At 40.5% G+C, this 15,458-nt stretch overlaps 1 protein-coding gene across 13 annotated transcripts in view; it reads left to right on the forward strand.

Moving 5' to 3' along the window:
- Positions 1-15,458, forward strand: part of tei (teiresias) — a 574,056-nt gene that overhangs the window by 7,728 nt on the left and 550,870 nt on the right. For 2 of the 13 annotated variants that reach the window (XM_067771854.1, XM_067771851.1), the window contains exon 1: positions 14,239-14,743. The exons of 3 other annotated variants lie outside the window; for them this stretch is intronic. The gene's annotated coding sequence lies outside the window, so the exon portion shown is untranslated. Of the gene's footprint in view, positions 1-14,238; positions 14,748-15,458 lie in introns of those variants that run through there. 8 more of the 13 variants (XM_067771859.1, XM_067771857.1, XM_067771862.1 and 5 more) reach the window with 6 other exon arrangements.

Raw genomic sequence — 15,458 nt, forward strand, 5'->3', positions numbered from 1 at the left:
TTGAAGTCCACTTGCGTAATGGAAAGCCAGCTGAGTGTAAGGCTTCGCGAATCTCGTTTCTTGCTTTGATGGTTGACGCTATTGTGTGTCCTCCAGATAAAACGTCATCTGCGTACATACTCTCTCTTAGTATGCTAGCCGCTGTAGGGTGTGAACTTGAGACGTCGTCTGCTAGTTGTAGGAGCGTTCTTATCGCGAGATATGGCGCGCAATTCACTCCGAAGGTAACCGTCTTTAATTCGTAGAGACTAATAGGGTCATTCGGGGACGTGCGATGCACAATACGTTGAAATTTGGTGTGATTTTCGTTCACCCAAATTTGACGATACACCTTTTCGATGTCGCTATTGAATACAAAACGGTATAGTCTCCGTCGTAATATAAGGATGGGTAGATCGGCTTGTAGAACTGTGCCTGGGAGTAGAATATCATTTAGGCTCTTCCCGTTGGCCGTAGGGCTCGAGGCATTGAATACTACGCGTACCTTTGTAGTGGTACTTTCCGCTTTAATAACGGCGTGGTGGGGCAGGAATGAATCGTCCGGATGAGATATTCTTTTTTAATTTCCTCATATGTCCGAGCGTATCATATTCTGACAACACTCGAACATATTCTTTACCTAAATCTGGGTTTTTTATTAGTCGCCCCTCATTCCGGAAGAATTGAGAGCATGCGCGTTTCAGGGACGGTCCCAAATTAATATTATTAGGGTAATCCTGCCTGAATGGTAGTGATACGGTGTATCTTCCATCTTCATCACGTTTCGTTGTTTCCTTAAATAATTGTTCGCAGTACCTTTCCTCTTCATTTAATATTTTATTTTTTGATACATTTTCTACCTCCCAGAACGCTTTGAGTTGGTTGTCTAACGCAACCTCGTTGTAAAAAGACATAATGCTCTTCGTTGGATTCGGTGATTCGATACGACCGGTTAGTATCCAACCGAACACTGTCTCTTGGGCTAAGAGTGTGTTTAGCACATTCTTCTTTATACCGCTCATTATAATTTGGGGATATATGTCTCCGCCAAGTATGAGGTCTACGTCTTCGTTGACGTAGAACCTCTTGTCTGCCAAAACCAAGTCTGGGAATGCCTGCATAGTCATTGCATTGATATGGCAGGATGGAAGATTCCCAGTGAGTTTCGCTAGAACTAGTACGGGTGTAGTCAGGCTGAAGCAGGAATCCACTGGTGAACGTAATTCGATGTTGGATGCTTCTTTCACCTGAGCTGACACCGCATTTGTGATGCCTGAAACATGAGCATGCATTTTCCTCGCTGGCAAATTGATCCTGCGTTTCAGTCTTTCAGTTATAAAGGAACATTCAGACCCAGAATCAATTAATGTCCGCGCGGAGAAGTCGGTACCATTATGGTGAATGTGTACGCGAGCACACCTGTGCTGGAATTGGCATGGCAGGATTTGACATTCTGGTTCGTAGAAGAAGGTGGTTGTCCCGATTCCTGTCTTTTCTGTGCCTGTACCGAAGTTGATGGGGTATTATCCGCATCTTTGAACGGGTTGCGCACCGCCGGTTGCTGAAGTGTGTCCGCATGCAGAAGCGTGTGGTGACGAGAGTGGCATTTGGAACAGTTGTATGAACTGATGCATCTCGTCACTGTGTGTCCTGGGGATAAACAATTCAGGCAGTCATTTGTGGATTTGACGAATTTAATCCTTTCTACCGGGTTTAAATCGCAAAAACCTGAGCATTTGCGTAATCTGTGCTCCGTAGATTTGCACATTTTACACATTGATTTTGTTGTTTGCTTGGTTACTTTGGTTTGAAAAGCACCAAGTCTTTTTGTAGGGTTTTCCGTCGACTGGCGCGACGTGTTTGACTTTTGCACTGGCATTCCCTGTAAAACCAGACACGGTTTCAAGTGTCTGGAAACGATTTGACAAGAATTTGTCCATATCCTCCCACTTGGATATGTCCGTCTTGTGGTCAATGCTCTGCTCCCATAGAGCCAACGTATTCTCAGGTAATTTTGTCGAACATAAATAAGTAATAATCGCATCCCAATTTGCAACGTCAATCTGATGTGTTTTTAAGGATGCTAAACAATTATTTATGTCGCGCTGTAAGGTTTTGATTGAGCTGCCGCACTCGCTATCTATCTTTTTTAAATTAAACAAAATTTGTAGTTGTGAGTTTACGAGAATCCGTTTATTCTCGTATCTCTCACATAGATTTTTCCAGGCTGTTTCGAAGCCTTCATTTGTCAAAGGAGATTTCTTGACAATGTCCTTTGCCTCACCTTGGGTTTTTGGTTAAGGTGGAACAACTTTTCTACCGGTCTTAGGCGACTGTTGCTTTTGTAGATGGCCGTGAACAGGTCACGAAACGTTGGCCAAGATAGGTAGTCGCCCTTGAATACCTCAGTATCGCAATCTGGCAGGCGGATACTGTGTTCGCGCGCGCGTTCTCCCTCAGGTTTGACTGCCCTATTTTTTTCCTCCTTCAATTTGGATTGAAGTTCAGCCATGTTCGACATGCATCGCAAGAATACGGCATATGCCGCTTTATGCTTGATCTTGACCGCTGCAATTTTCTTTGCGTCGAGCGTGTCAGAGCCAAGCAACTCCTCTAGGGCGTTCTCTGCTTTTTCCCACTTAGCTTGCAACTCCTTTTGCTGTATTGCAAGAGTGTGTACAGTGTGCAGAGCCGCATTGATATCATTAAAATCGGCCTCGAATTCGATTATTCGATCGGCCAATCTAATGTAGGAGTCCATGTTCATGGTTGAAAAGTGGAGAGCGAATTAACCAAGGGATATAAAACTTGAAAACCTGAGCGAATCACCCAACCAACAACTATTAAAATTACGCAAAATTGATTTATTACTCTTAATTTGTTTATTTTTGTCTGACTTTGCAGATTATTTGTGCCTTAAAACAAGGAGCAGGGGGAATCAACACCAATGTGTATTGTGCGAAGTAAAGGGTGTATGAGTGGCCACTCGCCACTTCAACCTTCAATTTTATTATAAAATAAGTGCGCGCGTTGATATAAACTCGACGAAAAGTGTGAAACCGTGAAATAAATGTTATGCAACAAAGAACAAAACTGTGTAACAAGATTATAGAAATTAGTGAAAATAATAGTGACGCAAAAGAAATAGAATGTTGCCGCAGTCGAATGGCGTGAATTTTTTTTGAAAGTGAGGTTATGTGCACCTCTTCCCTGTGCTGTGTCTGGAGAGCCTTACCGCTGGTGGGGGGTCAGACAAGATAGTCACAAGGAATCTGAAACGACGTTAATGCAACGCGTTTGTACTTATTTTCCTTTTTGGCACTACACAGTTTTTTCACACTTTTCGCGGTTAACTACAATCACGTATGGCACTTTAGATCGATTTTTCGCACTTTTATTTATTATTTTAACCAAAAAAAATTTGGCAAGAAATATTGCACTTACTGTGAACTTTTTGGTGATTTGTATGTTCTGGTGATGATGTGGCAAGATGACTTGTGGTGTTGCTGATGGCTTAAGCTGGATGTCGCTTGCTCAGTGTTTTGCACGCTGGTATTAAATAATAGACTTTCCAAATTTTGTGGTATAGCTGTTGATGGGCAAATATTTTTCCGTATAAATTTTCGGGCTAATTATGTTGTGGACTGTATTGTTAAGGTGCTGTTTCCAATTCCTGGTGAGATAGGACCAAATGTTCGGCCAGGGTGCGTGTGCTCCTGGAGGTAGGTGGGCGCACCGGGGTCGATCTCAGTGGGAATAAGCGGGTTGGAATAGAAAATAAGCAAATAGACGAGATTTCTCGTTATAATATATATGATTTATTGGGTAAATGTAAAACTAGCAATAGTTACAATATTACCTGAATAAACGCAAAAATACGGCCGAGATCGCTGGCGGCAGATTTTAGCTGGTTGGCTGTTGAAATCAGAGAGGCCGGTTGTATAGCAAGCTACAACCGTTGACCCGCAACATCCTCCGTTTTGGAGGGGAAAGGCACCCACACATCAACCCCGACATGCATATGCATGAGTGCTGACAAAAACCACTCATACACGCGCAGCTACATGCATGCACATGCATGTGGCGGTGATGGTGTGGGTGGTTATAAATTAATTCGAGTATCGAGTATCGATTCGCAGAGTTGCATTGGGGGGTCGCAGACAGATGCGGAAAAGTTAGGCATCCTGCCTAAATACAGCTAGTGGCATAGGTCCTAGTTTTTGATAGGGGTTTTCAGTTCTGGTAACACTATGAACTCATTTAGTCTATGTGATATCATCATATGATAAGCAGCACCGCAGACGAAAATTTGGAATAAAAAATTTCACGGTCAATCGGCCTTTTAACTATTGACTTTATGTCACCGAAGCAGCAACTAAAAAGCTAGAATGATAAAAATAAAATAAGGTGTAAACATTCTAATGTGTGAAGATGCGGAAAAAAAATAATTGACGATGTATATTGGGACGATTTTCCGTCATCCGTTCTTTCGAAAACCAACACTGATGATAGCACAATGCCGAAACCGGTTTGTCTCGAAACCAAATTTAACAAGGGATGACGGAAAATCGTTTCAATATACATCATTTATCCACCCTGTCGAAAAATCAACCAAACAAAATAAGTCAAATGATTGACCTTATGGCCACTTGAGTAAATATGAGTTGATTTAATGACTATTTTTGAATAGGAGATGGGCCATAATATCAATGTGTTTGAAATTGTATATCATATAGCCAATTGACCTTATATCCATTGACTTTATGTCACAACACCAACAACAATATAGCTGGTATAACAAAAATAAAATATGCTGTCAATATTTTAATACGTTACGGTGCGAAACAAAATGGTTGACCTTGTGGCCGCTTGAACAAATGTGAGTTGGCTTAATAATTATTTATTTCAGAAAAGCAGAATGTTCATAGCTAAAATACGTTTGGAATTGAATATCATATAGTCATAGCTTCAACTGACTTTGAGATCATGCTAACTGGTCAAAAGTGCAATTGACGTCTTGGCCGTTGACTTTGTGTCACCCCACCGTCTATATGTCTTGACTCAATGACTATTTCAGAATAGCAGAATAGTCATAATAACAATATCGTTGAAATTTTATATGAATGCGTGTTTTATATTAGTCATTCGAACTGGTTTAAAGAGCAATTGACGTTATGGCCGTTGACGTTATGGCCGTTGACTGTCCTCTATTTTCATATGATGTCAATTGATAAGCTGCTATCATTCGATGCCGTTACATCGTTATGGTTGGATATTTGAGCCACAGAATTCATTAAATGCAAAGTCATGAATATGAATTCATTCAAAGAAATCGCTATACGGACCGCCCTTCAGATTCACGGCTGCATAGAGTGAATGCAATATGAGCGCTCATGGGGTGTATGCTGTAATATAGAATGAGTGGCTCATTTTCCTCGACAAGGACACATGCAGCGTGCAACATCATATTTTGTGTAGATAAAAAGTGATATGTTCGTGTTGGATGTTTTTTTTTTATGTTAGCTGTTGTTATTTTAGCTGTTTTTCTATTTACTTGACATTTCACTATTTGTTGATTATATTGCACTTCACGCAGCTAACTAGTGTTGTTGTTATTATAGTTGCACGCGTTTTGTTCATTAAATGCTCGTTTTATGTTTATTTGGGAATTTAGTTTATTTTTATGTTATGTATTTTTCACAACTTTTTCTAAAAACGACAAAGCATAAAGTGTCTGCGCGTAAACACGATTATCAAAAAGACAATGAATTGCCGAAAATGTAAAGCGAAAATGACTGGCTTTTGAGTGAAACAAGCGGTGTGTGCAAGTGTGCGTGCACGTATTTTTAACGTTGCCGGTGAAGTGACTTTAAAAGGTGTGTTAGGGAGGGGCGTACATTTCCTTTGCAGCGCACGAAATATACAAAAAAGTTGCAAAGTTACACAAATACATTTACAAAATATTTTTGATAGTAGCACTCATTCATACTTACACCCACAGAGCATTCACACTTGCAGTAATTCTTTGAGCCCTTAAAAAGTCGCTGAAATCTAGCGCACACTCAACTTCGAAAACCTGTTATTTGATTTGTCATGCAAGTTTTATAATTTTACAGTCAGTTTCCATGCATGACATATTGGGGTGTGTTTTATTGAAGATATGTATGATAATTACTTCACTTAATTATAACTAAATGATTTGTAAAATTTGGTTTCCCATAAAAATTTATTTAAGTGATAAAAAGGAGGGAAGTAGAGCAGAGTTGAAATAATGACTTTGAATTCTATTAGATATTCTGAACATACAAATAAGTGGGATACTGAGCTGCTCTAGATTACTTGAAGATAACATTTCGTACGGATTAATTGCAGTACTACTACAACCTCACCTGCTGGGAGTTCATTCCAAGTCAGCTACGAACTTAGCCATTTAATGCAGGTATACCTTAACACACTGAGTCAGTAAATACGTTTGCTGTGTCGCACCTTGTAAGCCCCATTGGCAGACAGCCTAAGTAAGCTATTACTTGTCCAAAATCAACCATGCCTCATGCAATGTTTGTACTGCATGCGATGTATACCCACATGATATCAAACATCTTTTCAGTTGTAACATGTAATCAACGCCTCTAAGAGCAGCAGCCCAATCTACTAAGCGTCCAGAACCTGCATGTTTTCTTGCACTCTCATAAAAGGTTGGTTGCTGTGTCGCCCGGATTTTAAAGACCCAAGCCCAAGTAGGGTACGGGGCGCGATTTCGGTGCACATTCCCCTGCAGCCAATAATAATGTAAGGTGCGATAACTTCCGAAGAGATTTAAATTTCTTCTACAAAGTGGCGGGACAGAACCTGCATATTCTACGCCCACTCCGAGCGGCATCTGCAAAGCCGATAAGTTTTCACTGAGAAGTTTTTGGTGGCATACAAATACATTCGAAGTGCTTGCCAAATCACTGCCACGGTCGGTCCAGCTTAGAAAAATTTGTTTCTATATTTTTGGTGTGCTTTGTTCGACCTCGAACTTAGGCTCTTCGGTGTGGTAGGCCACAAGCACCACACCAAGGCGGCTGCAGTATATAACTGCATACAATTATAAATCTAGTGTGATCTATTTCTTTACTGCCTTTTTTCGCGGCTTCTCCAGCAAATGCTGTTGAACGGGCTCCCAATTCCCCCAGCACGTATTCCGAGCGTCCAGTTTGACGCAATTTTGGCAGTCATCCTAAAGATTCCTTGCCTTGACCTATTTAGCAGGCCCGCTGTTTCCCATATCTCGTAATTCGGTCGACTTGCTGGGCTATTTTGCAACTGTTTGAGGAGTATCAGTTGGAGATCGCAAACTCCTTGAATCTGCCATGTATACTTCTTTTGATTGATGATGCATCTTAACCGCCTGCGCAGGATCCAGAAGGGCACTTGTCTTTGCAAATTTATCTGCCTTTTCATTGTTTTCATTTCAATGTTACTGCCGATTGAAGCGACCTCTTGAAGCTGTTGACAGCCTTAGAGGAAGTGATGAAGGAATTAAGCGTCATCGGCGCTGCTTGCCTATCTGTGTAAATGCACACCTCGCGTCTTTCTTCGAGTCCTCCGACAGCAGTGTGCATGCCCACTTTATACCCGAAACTTCCGCTTACTATACTATAAACAAAGTTGGAAAGACGGACTGAAAATTAGAAGAGTACTTTGCTGATAATTTGTGAGCGGTTACACATTTCGAATTTTGCGATGCAGTGTTAATACAAAAACAACAAAAAGAGGTCGAATCTTCAGATCGTCTAAATTTCCATCGATCATTCCATTTGGTGAACGACCAGGCTGGCCTAGGAGAAGGCAAGCATGATTTCGATGTCATCAAAAGTTTCGAATGAAGGAGTTCTTATCCACGACTCTACTATTGCGTAGACTTATGATAAAGGTTATGTTGAAGAACCACTTTCGGAACTCGGCGAAACGCTGCCTTACAGGTGTGGATGACAGTACTTGCCCACCGAAACGTCAGCAACTAAAATAGTTTTTCTCGAAAACAAAATTAAAAAAAAAATTTTTATGTATTTATCATTGCTGCAATCAATTTCATTTGTATTATTTTCGAACTTTTTTTTTTTTTTTTTTTTTGGTTTTCCTTCATCAATGTGTCATTGTATCAACCACCAACATTTCCGCACACACATTTCTGTTGCTCTTGGGACCGCCGGTTTCTATACTACTTTGTTGTTATTATTGTAAAATGACAACAATTGCACAATCATCAAAACTATTACTGCCTTACCAATCGACGGCTCTCACTTCGCTATTCTTTGGTTTCAGACCTACTTTACTACCCGCTGTGTTCTACACGTTGCGTTGAGCTGAAGGGGCTCAAGTACTCAGCAGAGTACCCATGGTTGAACGTATATACACATAAAAAAACACACATACATGCGCCCTTAACGCTTTAATGTTTTGTTGTTTCTGCTGATGACTACTGCATTTCTTTGTTATTGCATGCTTTGCAATTTTTGCCTGTGTTAATTGGGTTTACTTTTAATGATGTTTATGGGTCGTGTCAAATGTTGTGCATTGAATGCAATTATAAACTGCGTTAGTACATTGTCAATAGTCAAAGGACGGCATGTATTTGTGAGTTGTTGTTGTTAAAGTGCATAATGTTTGAAAGTTGGTTTGTTCACTGGTGTTTACCGTTGCGTCATGCTCTAATCATTAGCGTCAAATGCCACCAGCCGTAGCGAATTTCTAATAGCCGTTTTTTTCCTTTGCCGCATTACTTACTATTTTTCTCGCTCACGCTTCGACAATGTCTCACTCTCTTTCGAAATTCTAATTTGTTCTCATATACACACAAAGTTTTTTGTTTCTTCCATTGACTTGTGATTTATTTTTATGCATCCAATTGCCTCTTAAGTCATTTACTTTGATTGGTCTTTTTAGTCCCAAATGTCACTTTTGCCTTCGTATCAGTTTCGCTTCCTGTTTTGGTCGGTTTGTTGGCATAGGCAATGAATATATCTCGCCTAATTTGAAGTGTGTAGATCAGTGGTGCACTCGTGGGATTCGCTGAACTTCGGAAAACTATTCGGCGCTCACCTACATCTCGCGTGAGCGCAGCGACATAGATTCAGTAAAGCAAGCAGTCAATCAGTTTGAGCTTGGACTTCAGGCCATAGATGAATGGATTTGCAACTATTTGTTTCGAGATAGCGCTGTCAAAATGCACATTTTTAATAACATTTATCAATGATGCCACTCTAAACAAAAATGAATAGATCTGAATATGGGAATTTTTGACATACATTTGGGCGATTATAGTTTCAATCCTTTAATAAAATGATAGTCGTAAAATATTTATTTCTTTAAACTTATTTTACAATAATACGACTAGTTAGAGTTAAATATAAACAAATCCAAGTAAAATTTACATTTTGGTTAATTTAATTAGTCAAATATTGTAACGCATTTAAATCGCAGTGAAAACCATATATTCTTTTGAAATTTCAGTATATCGGACCTATGATATAATAGTTAACATCATTTAATGGAGGGATTATCCTACATGTCTGACGTTCCAGGTTCTGTGATCAAAATGGACTGGTTGCATCGGGACTTCATATTTACAAAACCTATTTTTAATGATAACTTTTGAATGGGAAATAATATTTACCCGCCGCCATCGAACTAATAATATTTACATTAAAACAAATAATTTTATTCTTTTTCCCATAATTTTTGAACGCTATTCTACAGTTGTAGGTCAAGCTAAAGTTTATCGAAATTTTTGAGCCGCTTCAGCTGGCGCGAGGGATTTATGTGTGATTGTTGCCAACACAAATTTCGGATAAATCCCTCATGAGAGCGGAAAAAATGGGAGTGTAAACAAATGTTTCGTATCAAGTCATCTTTGCTTCAAGCAGTAAGCATTTCATGCGTTGATTCTCTGCTCAAAAATTCTCATGTATTTACACATACTACTACAAAACGTTGCATTTGTTTTCGTAGCTCTGTCGGCGCTGTGCACCACTGCTGTAGGTACTTTGCAACCAGCTTGCCTAAATGTTCAATGCATGTCCCCTTCTTATTAGCAATCTGGCAATAATTTCTTTCTAGTCTCATAGTTTTATCACATTGTGGAATATTTTTTTCTTCATTCTTCCTTCCTCAATGCAATTTAAGTGCTTGAAGTAATAAGGGAAGGAAGTTAAGAAGCTAGTAAATTCCTTTTCACAAGTGCTTCACTGTCACTTTCCACGGCATTTGAGAAATGGTATTAATTAGAGTCAGATAAGAAACAATTTCCCTTTTTTCAATGCACTTAAAACCTTTTTTCTATAGTTTTCAAATTCAGCCGCGAGAAGATTTTTTAAATCGCATCCATTTGAAAACGTGTTCTAAAAAGAAATATGTGATATGATTGAAACTGCAAATACACTTATCTCTGGTCCAAATGAGCGGCAGGAGGGAGGCTAAGTCTGAGAGCATGCCATGTGATATCGAACAGAGCTAACCAAGAGACAGTGTGCAATTGTGGGGCTTAAAATTAACCCACCACAGTTGGTCAGCGGTCATTTCACCAGAAGAAGAGTAATACGCATCCAAAAAACTATAACAATAACCGTTGTAAAGTTCAAGGGCGTCACCTTTGACAACAAGCTGCGATGAAAGCAACACTTTGACTCCATGACAACTAGAGTCATGAAGTCCACTGTGGTATGGCAAACGTTTAGCAGCCAAATTATGGATCTACAGTCCATATGTGCTCAGGATTAAAACCCACGATAGCTTGGGCTTCGAGAAAACTCGAATGACAGCGAGGAAAACGCTAAAAACTCCAAAGACTGGCGTGTAAATGCATCACGGGGACTATGCGTACATGTCCCACAACAGCGTTAGAGGCTATCCTCCATCTAACTCCGCTACACATAGCGATACAACAGTCAGCCAAGCGAAAGAATATTGAAAGGAAGGGTTCGGGCAAAGGAAAAGTCATATCATCCCAAAATTTAAAGAAGCTAAGAGAAGAGATCCCAATCTTTAAATTCCTGTGATATGATATCTTCAAGCATGCAATCCTTAAGGAACGATTTAAGTGGAATAAAGGGCCATGATTACATGGCATGCAGCTAGGCTAGAGAGCATTCAACGCCTACACAAAATCGTGTGTCTCAAAGATGGCTTGAAAACACTAGAGAGGATTGAAGCTGGAGTCTTTGCATTCAGAGCCATAAATTCAGTGCTATAATTCAGCGTGATGAGCTAAATCTTCAACGGCGATTATCAAACAAAACCCCTGCCATACTTAGCGACAGTCAAGCCGCACTCAGGGTAATTTCAGCGTTCGAAATACAGTCAGCACTAGTCTAGAGGTGCATGAAAAAGCTTAGCTCACTAGGTAAACATAATGTAGTACTGCTGGCCTGGGTTTGAGTCGATAGCTACAAAGCGTATGTAGAGGCTTAGTAATAGCTGAATAAGGATACACTTAACGCGTTCTTTTGACATTACCTAAGGACTCATGTTAACCCTGAATATGCTGCCCGTTGTATCTTGTTTAGTTTTTACACGTTGTATTGCTTGTCCAGGGCTGATAATCATACTATAACTTCTTAGGCTCAAGAGCTTTGTCACCGCTGTTCGAAATAACCATATAGGCAGCGTTGTTTGTACTGCTTTTAGCCCAAGTTGCTATTCCCCAATTGTGTGCCTCTGTGAGCTCACAAAAGGGCTCCGGACCATAGAATGCTACTTGGCTAGGTAGTCTTTCAGATAGGGTTAAATATTTGGGGATTGTGTTGGACAATAAACTGTCCTGGAGACCCTATGTAGAAGATAGGGCCAGGAAGGCCGCCTTTTACTGCTGCAGGGGGGTTATCGGAAAGAGATGGGGACTCTCGCCAGGAGTAGCACACTGACTTTATGAGATGGTGGTCAAACCGATTCTGCTCTATGGGGTGCTGGTCTGGTGGCAAGCACTAGATACGGCGGGCACCTTCAAAATGTTAGTGTTAGTGCAACGGACGGCGCTGATCAGAATCAGTGGCGCTCTCAGAACGACACCTACCTTGGCACTGAATGTCATTTATCAAAAGCTAAATGCAAGCCGCAAGTTTAAGTTGGTTGATCACTGCAGTGTATTCCAAGCGGAAGTTGCTGCGATTAAGGATGCGGTGGATGAAATGCTATCCAATTGAGTACAACTACAGTGCGATCGAGGGTGGTCTGGAAGTGCCTGACCTCGCTTGCAATTGCATCGAACTATTTTATAATTAAGATTATCTGGGTGCCGAGTCATGGTGGTATATCGGGCAACTGACAAGCGGATCTCTTAGCGCGCATCGGTACAACTGAACCGGATGAAGACGGCTGTAGGGAATCCGGCGGCCACATGTGGTTTGCTCCTCCATTGCTAGGCCTCGAGTTAGCTCAGCAATCGTTGGGCGGACACCACTTCTTGCAGGGCAGCAAGATATTTCTGGCCGGAAGTGGATGGCAGGAGGTCTGCCGAAATAATTGGGTTCGCTAAGGCTCACCTAGCAATGGTCATTGGGGGTTTGACAGGACACTGTCTCATGAGTATCCATGCGGTACGTCTCAATATAATGGGAACTCCATCCCGCTGCAGCTATATGGAGGATGATGAGGTGGAGTCATCAAATCACTTTAGGCTTGATTGTGCAGCTTTTTCCAGAACTAGGCGAAAGTACTTCGATCGCGACTCACTTGGATCTCCCGAGGATTTATCCAAGGTCAAGATCGGTATTATTCGGAACTTTATCGTTGCTACCCAACAATTCTCTAAGTAGTTATATCTACGTCACCGTTATTTTATTGTATGTGGTAGCACAACGGACCTTCATGTTGTCCAAATGAGCTTCCCTTATCAGGGCAGCTACCACCTAACCTAAGCTAATATCTCTTCCTCTAATGTTATTTCCCGGCAAACGAAAATCATGCTCTACAAGCCACTTTAAGTAGCCGTCCTGATTTGTGGTGCAGAAGCAAGGACGCTGCCAACATCTGATGAGTCGGATCTACGAATGTTTAAGATACAAGTTTTTCGAAAGATTTATAAGTCTCTATGCGTCGGTGACAGCAAGTGTCGAAGTGATTTAATGAAAAGCTTTAAAAACTTTAGGCAGACTCCATAGTGAACATAGTCCAGGAAACTAAAACGTAGTAGCTACGCTGGATTTGCCATATTATGCGAATGAAACAGTATTCTTGTCGGAACCCGCATATGAAAGCAGAGGAAGTGGACGGCTCCCGCTACGCTGGAAGGACCAGATGGAAAACGTTTTCAATACCCTTGGCGGTACTAATTTGCGACCTCTTATCATAGCTTATTTAAGCCAAGCACAATAAACTTGTTCACCACACCGTTTTTCTTCTCTCTTATGTTGTATGCAATCAAGTTCAAAGAGTGTATATTTTGCAAACAAAAATATAACAACGAAAAGGAAGTTGATAGAAAATATGCAAAAAAATACAATATCGAACAATCTGCACAATGAAACAAAAAAACAGCCGGCAGACCGCTATCAGCGGCACTGATAAAAGAGAGCTTGACGAAACTTGCAGAAAAATTTGAGAAAATTATAGTGAATATAAGGAGAGAAAGAGTATGTTAACTGTTATACAACGGCGAATTCAAAAATGTCACTCACTGCTGTGGCAAACTCAACGAGCGCTATTGGAGAGAGAGCGTACTAAAGTAAAATACTGTGCGACAAAACAGCACAAACTGTTTATGAGAGAGAGTACTCGAGCAAACACAGTGTAGCGGTATATTTATAATACAGTTATAGATACTTGCCGAAAAGCGCGTATGTTGATGAGCGCCAATAACTATTTCGCCTAAGATAGCTGGCTGACTTGTGATGGCGTATATGTTGAAGAGGGTTGAATGAGCAACAGAATGAGTATGAGAGGTTTTTGTTTGTATGTGTGCGTGTGATGTTTGCGGGATGACAAATGCGTCAACTAGAGATACTCACCGAACGTTAGATGAACATTCTTATCGGCATGTGAGCAAATATGTGTATGAGTGTATGTGCGCAAGTGTTTATTGCCTGAAATGCATATATGTATGCGTAAATGCATATGTGTGTATGTGTCTATACATATGTACATATATTGGATGCCATGGCACTTGGCTGTGTGAAGCTGTGCTGCGGCAAACACAGCGTAGCGACGACTAATGTCGCCTGTCTTCATGGCCGCAAAATGCGAGCTATTGTGTCGAACAGTTTGCCAGCGATTGTCGTGTGTGGAAGACGTGCTAACGGGAAATAAACGGTAACGGTATATAACGTCGAACGTTTTACGCTCGGTCGCGTCGTGCAGTTTTTGTGCTGATACTTAATTGGGTTTTTTTTTTGTTCGTTCTTGTCTACAGCGTCGAAATGGAAAATTGTTTGAAAAGCGAAATCTTGTGAAATGTGAGATATTTTGTGGCAAATATTTGAAGAAAAGAACATAAATTTGTTGTAAACTGTAAAACGGTGTTTTATTATTTTGAAAAAAAAGTGCAAGTGAAATTTACTAAAAAATTCAAAACCAGAAATCTTGCTTTAACGCAGGAAAAAAGGCGTTTACTTGCTGATACACAAAAAAAAGTATATCTAGCAGGCGCTGCTGCTGAATGAAAAATAGCAAAAAAGGAGGAAGAAAAAACTTTTATAGTAAATTTTGTTGCTTGCTTGCTGTTTTACACTTTAACCATTTTCGCACATCGATAGTAGAGTGGGTGCTGTTGCGAACTTATGTGCGTGTATGTAAGATCTGTCTTTTTGTATAAATTTAACATACATATGTATGTATATATGTATTTAGCGGATGTCATTTTTGAATATCCGGCTTGAGTGTTCCATACACATACATAGTTATGTGGGCATGCATACCTTCACCGAAACGTGGAGACGTAAGCATGGATGCAGCTAGAATGCAAAGAAAGCAAATAAGTCTTTTGGCTAGGTGTCTATTCGCCTGGGAAAGGATACTATAAACAAATAGAGTTGACAGCAACTCAGCCATTTGGTATATATGTATGTGGTGTAAGCCTGGTGTGCAAAAGGTGTTTACTTTTCTCCTCTTACCCTTCGTTTATTCCTCACTCTCTTACATCACTCATATCAGCCACCAATAGCTGATAGCTGCTTTTCGTTAATGCCCAGAATTGTTGGCGCTGTCATGTGCTTCAAGCAGCTTGCTGTTGTTTTTGTACTTGCTATTTCTGTTTTTGTTTTTGTTATTGTTACTGTTATTTTCAACGCCGTTGGCTTACCATGTCTATGGCTGTGTGCCTGCGCTTTGATATATTGCAAGACGCGTATTTGTATATTTTAAGGCGTTAATGGCTTTCTGCTTTTCGTGGGTGTGTGTGTGCGAGTGTGTGGCTCCAGGCAAGCATTGCAAATGTTTGTATGTGGTAGTGACAACAGCTTGTTTTTACTTTAAAATAAATCCGCAGACACAATGTTGATGCC

This window comes from Eurosta solidaginis, chromosome 3 (genome assembly GCF_040869045.1).
Source record: "Eurosta solidaginis isolate ZX-2024a chromosome 3, ASM4086904v1, whole genome shotgun sequence".
In the NCBI taxonomy this organism is placed as follows: domain Eukaryota; kingdom Metazoa; phylum Arthropoda; class Insecta; order Diptera; family Tephritidae; genus Eurosta; species Eurosta solidaginis.